General features: G+C 42.6%; 1 pseudogene; it reads left to right on the top strand.

Moving 5' to 3' along the window:
* Nucleotides 1–4,871: 4,871 nt before the first annotated feature.
* On the top strand, nucleotides 4,872–7,536 carry LOC122141305 (annotated as a pseudogene).
* Nucleotides 7,537–7,767: the final 231 nt, after the last annotated feature.

Raw genomic sequence — 7,767 nt, 5'->3', positions numbered from 1 at the left:
TTTGTTCCGAGGTCACCATAGCCACCAGATCCAGTCTGTTTCCAAGTCAGAGGGTCACTGCAGTCACCCGGATCCAGTATGTATCCAGCCCAGATGGTGGATCAGCACCTAGAAAGGACCTCTACAGCCCTGAAAGACAGCGGGGACCAGGACAACTAGAGCCCCAGAGACAGATCCCCTGTAAAGATCTTGTCTCAGACGACCAACGGGACAAGACCACAGGAAACAGATGATTCTTCTGCACAATCTGACTTTGCTGCAGCCTGGAATTGAACTGCTGGTTTCGTCTGGTCGGTTTTAACAGATTATGTTATTTATGAGATTTGATGAGTGAGGCACATGTCAGGCGAGAAAAATCAATGACAAAGTTGCTCAGATTAGATCAATCTGGAATGCCTTAATTGAAAATTGGAGGAAAAATTACAATGTTGGCCTGTATGTGACAACTGATGAGCAGCTCATCCCATTCAGAGGACTTTGCAGCTTCCGGCAATACATCCCCAAAAACCTTACAAATATGGCATGAAACTAATGTGTTTCTAATGTGTGATGTTGCTACAGCATACACTTTCAATGGTCAGCCATACACTGGCTGTGAAGGCGATCAGCGGTGCACAGAATTGGCAGAGAGTGTAGTAAAGAAATTGGTAGAGCCAGTTCAGAACTCAGGAATACATGTCACAACTGATAACTGGTTTACAAGTGCAAAACGCACTGCTGATTTGCTCTGCAAACACAATGTAATGAATCTGGTTTTTATTCTTCTGTTCGATCTCCACCAGAATTTGCCTGTGCTTTACATTGACTCTTGCACCACACAGACTGTCAAAGATTACCCTGGACTATAGTTCCCACAATGCATCTCACTGATTACATGCACATCTGAGGTCAATTCACATGCTCTACAAAAGGCTCGCTCTCTTGCTCATCTGGGCCGAGTGTTCTGTAACGGAGCCGACAGAACAGGAAACGTGCAGATCCAAATGCAAAGCTTTATTAGACCACATGGTAAGACAGGCTAAGATCAGACACCAGCAAACAGGAACAGAGGATACAAGACAAATAGTGATGCATAGGCGGGTGTGGATCTGCAATCTGCGAACAATATCCAATAGGGTAGTCCAATGGTGTCATCCGTATCCAGGCGATGATCAGGCAAGGGGCAGACAATCTACAACAGGGGCAAGACTAGAGAGGTAAACTAAGGCAGGCAGATGGTCGAGGCACGGGATGAAACTAGAATGATTAAGCTAAAGCTAAGACGAGAACTAACTAGAATAGTAGAAATAAGACTAGGAACTAAGAACTAAGGCAAGGAACTAGAATAATAGAATTAAAGCTAAGACACGGAATGAAACTCAGACAGAGAAATGGCTCTGCAAAGTAGCTAATGCTCTCGAGCGCTAAATGCTAACAAAACTTGGCCCAGATGAGCAAGAGAGTGAGCCTTTTGTAGAGCATGTGAACTGGCCTCAGATGTGCATGTAATCAGTAAGATGCATTGTGGGAACTGTAGTCCAGGGTGATCTGTGACAGTCTGTGTGGTGCAAGAGTCAATGTAAAGCATAGGCACATTCTGGTGGGGATCGGACAGAAGACTAAAAACCAGGTTCGTTACACACATTACCAGAAGTTCTGCCTGCATTTCATGTCTGTAAGAGGAGACCTGTGAGATCAAGGCTGTTCAGTTTCTTGTCAAAAGTAAGCCATGGTTTCCTATGTGCCAAAAAAGAACAAGGCCGTTGTGCTTTTATCCAGTATACACAACAAAAAAAAAAGAGGTTGATGAGGTGTCTGGGAAGCCTGTGATGATTCTAGACTATAACAAAACGAAGGGTGCTGTGGACCACATGGACCAACTGTGTACAGACGAGAACAAATCGTTGCATTTTCCTTGAGATCCTTGGCCTTCATCTACTGAGACCATGGTTGCAAGAAAGAGCGCTGGTACCAAGACTTCCCCAAGCATCCCAGAGTGCACTGAATCTCTGTGGTATTGTGAAATAGAACCCCACTGAAGAAATAGGTGTCAGAAAATGCAGAAGGTTCCACATTTGCCCATCATCACTTGATCACAAAATGGTGGACCGCTGCTGTGAGTATGGCCAGCCATACTGCAATGACCACAAGAGAGTCTATAGCCCCTTTCACACAGAGATTCCGGAAAATACAGGGTAATGTGTCCCGGGATTTTTCCCGGGATCGTTTGATTTTGGTTCATTCACACTGCAAGTGATTTTTTTGGAATCTGTGCGTGCGTTCACACATATCCTGTAAAGATCCCGAGGAGACATGTGACATCGGGATGTGACGTAATGTACGAGACGAAAATCCTAGCCCGCTGCCTCTCTTTTGGTTGTTAACCAGACTAATGAACAAGTCTCTCTTGGTGCTGGATGCCCATTAGGTCAGCTTTTCTCAGTCACTGGCAATACATATGATGAGTATGAGTTTGTCTCAGCCGTGACTACTTCTACTGAAGATGTCCATCCAATGCCTGAAGTTGGCCAATCCCAACATCAGCTACACCGGTCAGGGCTTTTCTGGGTCTGTGTTCCTATTATTGTCGATTCATTAGACACTTGGCATGCATGGCTGAACCCTTGTACCATCTTATACACAAGGGAGTATCATTCTTTTGGTCAGCAGAAGCAAATGAAGCTTTCAATGTACTGAAACAGGTGCTGAGTTCGTCGTCAATTATGGCTTTTCCAAATCTTTTAGCTCCTTTCCTCATTTACACAGATGCTTCCCTTCATTCTGTGGGCTCTGTTCTTTCACAACAGATGGAAGGAAAAGAGCATGTCATTGCATACACCAGTCATGTGCTGTCTGCTTCAGAAAGAAAATGGTCTACTTTCGAACGAGAATTGTATGCCATTGTGTGGTCGGTTCGCCACTTCCGACACTAGCTTTCTTGTCACCTGTTTACTATGATTACGGATACCAAGCCTCTGGTTGGTCTTAAGAAACTTCCCTTAGATCATGACCCTATGGGTAGACAAGCTCGTTGGGCGATAGAATTGGACCTTTATGATTGGCATGTCATTCATCGTGATGGAGCTAAACACCTTAATGCAGGCGCCATATCTAGGCGGCGAGACACTAATCCCGTGGAATCTGATAGTTGCTCTCGGGGTGATGTGTCCACCATTTCGGTAGCAACTCAGACCACACCGATACCTTTGCAAGCAAAACTGGTATCAGCACACACCCAAACATTGCCAATAAACAAAAAAATGTATTTTGCCCACAACTGTTCCTAGTCACACAACATCAAATCTTGTTCTAATTCAAAGTGATTGGGATGTGATGGAAAAACAAAGGTCAGATCCAGATTTAGTTGTTGTTTTCTCTTGGATAGAAACAGGGTGTAGACCACCCTTATGAAGGCTACATGACGCTTCCCCATACCTCAGAAAACTTTGGACACAGTTTAGTTGCCTCATCATTCACAATGGAGTGTTATGCAGACACTTATGCAGCTGTTTTGGTGATAATGCCTTGCAGGTGGTCATTCCTACATCATTGATTCCTGAAATACTCAGTCATGTCCATGGACACCCATAAGTGGGTCATTATGGACTGGCCAAAATGTTTGCCAGAGCAATATGGTCCTTCTACTGGCCTTATATGTCTTCAGACATCGGCAGACATTGCTCCCAATGTACGGCAGTTTTTTCAGCTTGGAGGGAATGACAGTGTTAAATGCTGAGCTGAAGTCAACAAACAACATCCGTACATATGTGTTGTTATTGTCCAAGTGTGTTAGTGCAGAGTGCAGCACTGTGCATACTGCATCCTCTGTGCTCCTATTGCTTCTGTAGGCAATTGGTGTGGGTCCAATGTGGGTGGGAGGCAGTCCTTGAGGTGTGCTATTACCAGTCGCTCAAAGCACTTCATGACAATAGGTGTGAGTGCTATGGGGCGGTAGTCATTCAGGCACCTTGGGGAGGAGTGTTTCGGCACTGGCACAATGGATTTGGACTTAAAGCATACTGGCACAGTTGCTTGGGTGAGGGACAGGTTGAAAATGTCTGTGAAGACCCCTGCAAGCTGCTCTGCACATGCCCTAAGCACACGTCTAGGAATGCCGTCCGGGCCAGCAGCCTTGCATGCGCTGATCCGGCTCAATGCAGTGTAGACAACTGTGGAGGTGAGTTTGAGGGTTTGGTGGTCTGCTGAGAGTGTGATCTTGGTGGCCGTCTCCTTGCTGTCGCTGTTGAAGCAAGCATAAAAGTAATTTAGCTCGTTAAGGAAGGAGATGTCTGTGACCGTTGGAATGGAGTTGCATGGCTTGTAGTCACTGATGACCTGGATGCTCTGCCATACGCGTCGGGGGTCAGAGTTTGAAAAGTGTTCCTCTACCTATGGGGGGTTCCTTAATGCTTATGGGAGGTCCGGTGCCCCCCCCCAGCCCCCCTCCAATTCGAACTCTGATTGTCCAGCTACCAAAAAGGGGCAGACTCCAGAGATGAGACTTTGACTGGCAAAGAGGTTAAAGCTGTTGTCCTGCTTCTCTTGAATTCTCTGAGTGTTTTCTGAGACTGACATCTAGTAGACATTTCATCATCAGGGTTACCCATTCCTCTTCCAGGAGAGTCACTTTCCTACAGAGTTTAGTTTGATCTCTATTCAAACGTACCTGATTCTACTAGTCAAGATCTTTGTTTACTTTAATAACAGGCAGATGTGTCGAAACTAAACTCAGCAGGTATGAGGAATCTGTTTTACAGACTCTCAGACACACCTGTTATACACACATCACTCAAACACAGAACCAGGAAAAAGAATCACATGAGTTCAGGGAAAGAGAAACTGAAGTGTAGTTGAGCTGTTGTGTGTTTGTGTCTCTGTATTTAAGCAGTAAAATGGCAGAAGCCAGAGTTTTTCAGGATCCAGTGGCCATTCCCTGTGGACACAGTTACTGTAAGATCTGTATTACAGACTACTGGGATCAGGAGGCTCAGAAGAGAGTCTACAGCTGTCCTCAGTGCAGACAGACCTTCAGGCTGAGACCTTCTTTAACTAGAAACACCATGCTTGCTGAAGTGGTGGAGAAACTGAAGAAGACCAGACTCTCTGCTGACTGTGACGCTGGAGCTGGAGATGTGCAGTGTGACATCTGTACTGGAAGAAAATACAGAGCCGTCAAGTCCTGTCTGGTGTGTCTGAACTCTTACTGTCAGAATCACCTCAAACAACATGAGACTTTCTTTAGAGGAAAGAGACACAATTTGACTGTGTCGCCACTGGACGACTGCAGGAGATGATCTACCAGAAACATGAGAAGCTCCTTGAGGTTTTCTGTCGCACTGATCAGAAATGTATATGTGTGCTGTGTATGATGGATGAACATAAAAAACACGACACTGTATCAGCTGTAGCACAGAGGAGAGAGAAACAGGTATTTAACACTAGACACTGATGAAATATTGCTGACACTCTATGTGTGCTGTGTATGTATTATTGTATATATGTGTTTTATATCCGCACCATATTAACAACTGACAGCATTCACACTTTACATGACAGCAGAAATGAACAACAGCTGCAAGAAGAGTTTGCTGAAAATGCACCATAAACCTTTATCAGCACAATCTTTCATAAAATAGACTTTGATTAAGCAACATAAAATAATAAGAGTTGTCACACATTCACAGAGTTTGTACTTTGTTTTCAGTCTGCACCATTTTCATTCTCTTGGTTAGTGATTTGATTTCATCATTTAGTTCAGGTGTGTGTGGTTTATTAGCCTCGTTTGATTTAGTACTTTAGTTTGTTTGTTTGTTTCCGGTCATAACTGTCGGGTCTCTTCCGTGTGTAGAAGTGTTGTAGCTGTTCTCTCTGTTTGTATGATTTGCCTGTGGATTTATTAAAGACTGCCTGTAACCTTCATCATCGTGTTCATGTGTACTAACAACACAGCTTTGTGACAGGAGTGAACTATTCACCCGTTCTTTGACAACATAAAGACTTTCATCAGTCAAGATACAATATCACTGGAGTGACAGACAACTTTCTGTTCAGTAAATCTGACTGAATACAGATGATTTCCGTAATTTATAGCTTCACTTTGTTCATTTATTTTCTGCAGCTTAATTACACAGAACACAGAAACACTGTCAGTGTGAAGCTCTATGTCTGTGTCTGTTTCACTTTTATACTTACACTTGTAGTTTGAAACAGGCCTTAATTCCTGTGTGATGCTGGTAAATGATCAATCATCACTTCTGGAGTTTGAATCTACAGTCATTAGTTATCAGCTCCACTTTTACTGGATTGATCTGTTCACATGATGATTTAGTGGCAGTAGTTTTCTGTGAGATTCACTATCATCTGTTTGTCCTGCAGAAGCAGCTGAAGGAGATGCAGAAGTAGTTCAAGCAGAAAATCCAGCAGAGAGAGAAAGATCTTCAGCAGCTGAGAGAGACTTTGGAGTCTCATAAGGTGAGTCTGGAGAAGAAGAGAAGTTTGTCTCCGTCTCAGTTCAGACTCACTGAAGCTGAATCACTGTGTGTCCTAACAGCGCTCTGCACAGACAGCAGTGGAGGACAGTGAGAGGATCTTTACTGAGCTCATCCACTCCATTGAGAGAAGCCACTCTGAGCTGATACGACTGATCAGAGATCAGGAAAAGACTGCAGTGAGTCGAGCTGAAGAAGCCGCTCTGAGCTGATACGACTGATCAGAGATCAGGAAAAGACTGCAGTGAGTCGAGCAGTGATTTCAGCTCTGGAAATCTTGCTCAAATGGGTCTCATGTCAGAACATTTCTTTCTCTTTAAATCACTTGTATAAGTGACGTCCCACTGCTTCTCTGACATTACATTCACTGTGTAACTGTCCTAACTCTCCCACAGACCTCAGACTCAGACGCAAAACCCCTAACCATAATTATATATAATGAGTTAATAAATCTGCCTCAACACGTAATAACATAATGATATCTTTACAAATCATCAGCTAATGATTAATTAAAGCAGATAACTGTAAGTTGAAATGCATAGATTTGACCCGTTGTGGTAATTATCACATTAAATTACACTATTAGTTAATACTCTATGTTATTAAGGATTTAATACAGGTTGACACTTTTAATTAATAACAATTGATATATTACTTAATCTATTAATCAGACAGACTCTTTATTAGTTGCTGATGTAGTAATCATTAATGAATGATTTAGTTCTTAAGAAGCTGTGCATTAACTCATGGTTATCTGTGCATTAAAAATTAATTAATGCATATTAGTGCAGCAGTATTGTAAAGTGTTCTCATAATGGTCAATCGAATCATATCTTTGAGCTGATTTTCTACTTAATCTACTTAAATCTACAATGAGACTCCATTGTTGTGCTTGAGCTGTTAGATGGACATTTATCTTCTTAGCAGATGTTTTATCATCTAAACTATTTTCTAAAAAGTTCACAAACAGTGTATGTGGTGAATATTAGAATCTGTAACTCTAATGTGATGTAATGAATATGAGAAGAATGAAGCTGATGCTGTGAAAGTGCTGGATCGAGTTACTTAAGATCAGTCAGATCTGATGTTTCTGCAGGTTATTGAGTGAAGTGTGGAGCTGATGAGTTTGATTTCTGTTTTCTGTAGAGTTTATGTTAATAGCTACTTAGTGTCTAATAAGTGTCACTGATGAATTTGCACCAAAATACCATATTAATTTCATGAAAGAATAAAAGATGAGAGACTATTATCAAAGTAATAGCACACCTGTTGTATTTCAGCTGTGATCTGTTCCGCACGT

Source organism: Cyprinus carpio, chromosome B21 (genome assembly GCF_018340385.1).
Source record: "Cyprinus carpio isolate SPL01 chromosome B21, ASM1834038v1, whole genome shotgun sequence".
NCBI classification, from domain to species: Eukaryota; Metazoa; Chordata; class Actinopteri; order Cypriniformes; family Cyprinidae; genus Cyprinus; species Cyprinus carpio.
This window is presented reverse-complemented; position numbering and strand designations above follow the sequence as displayed.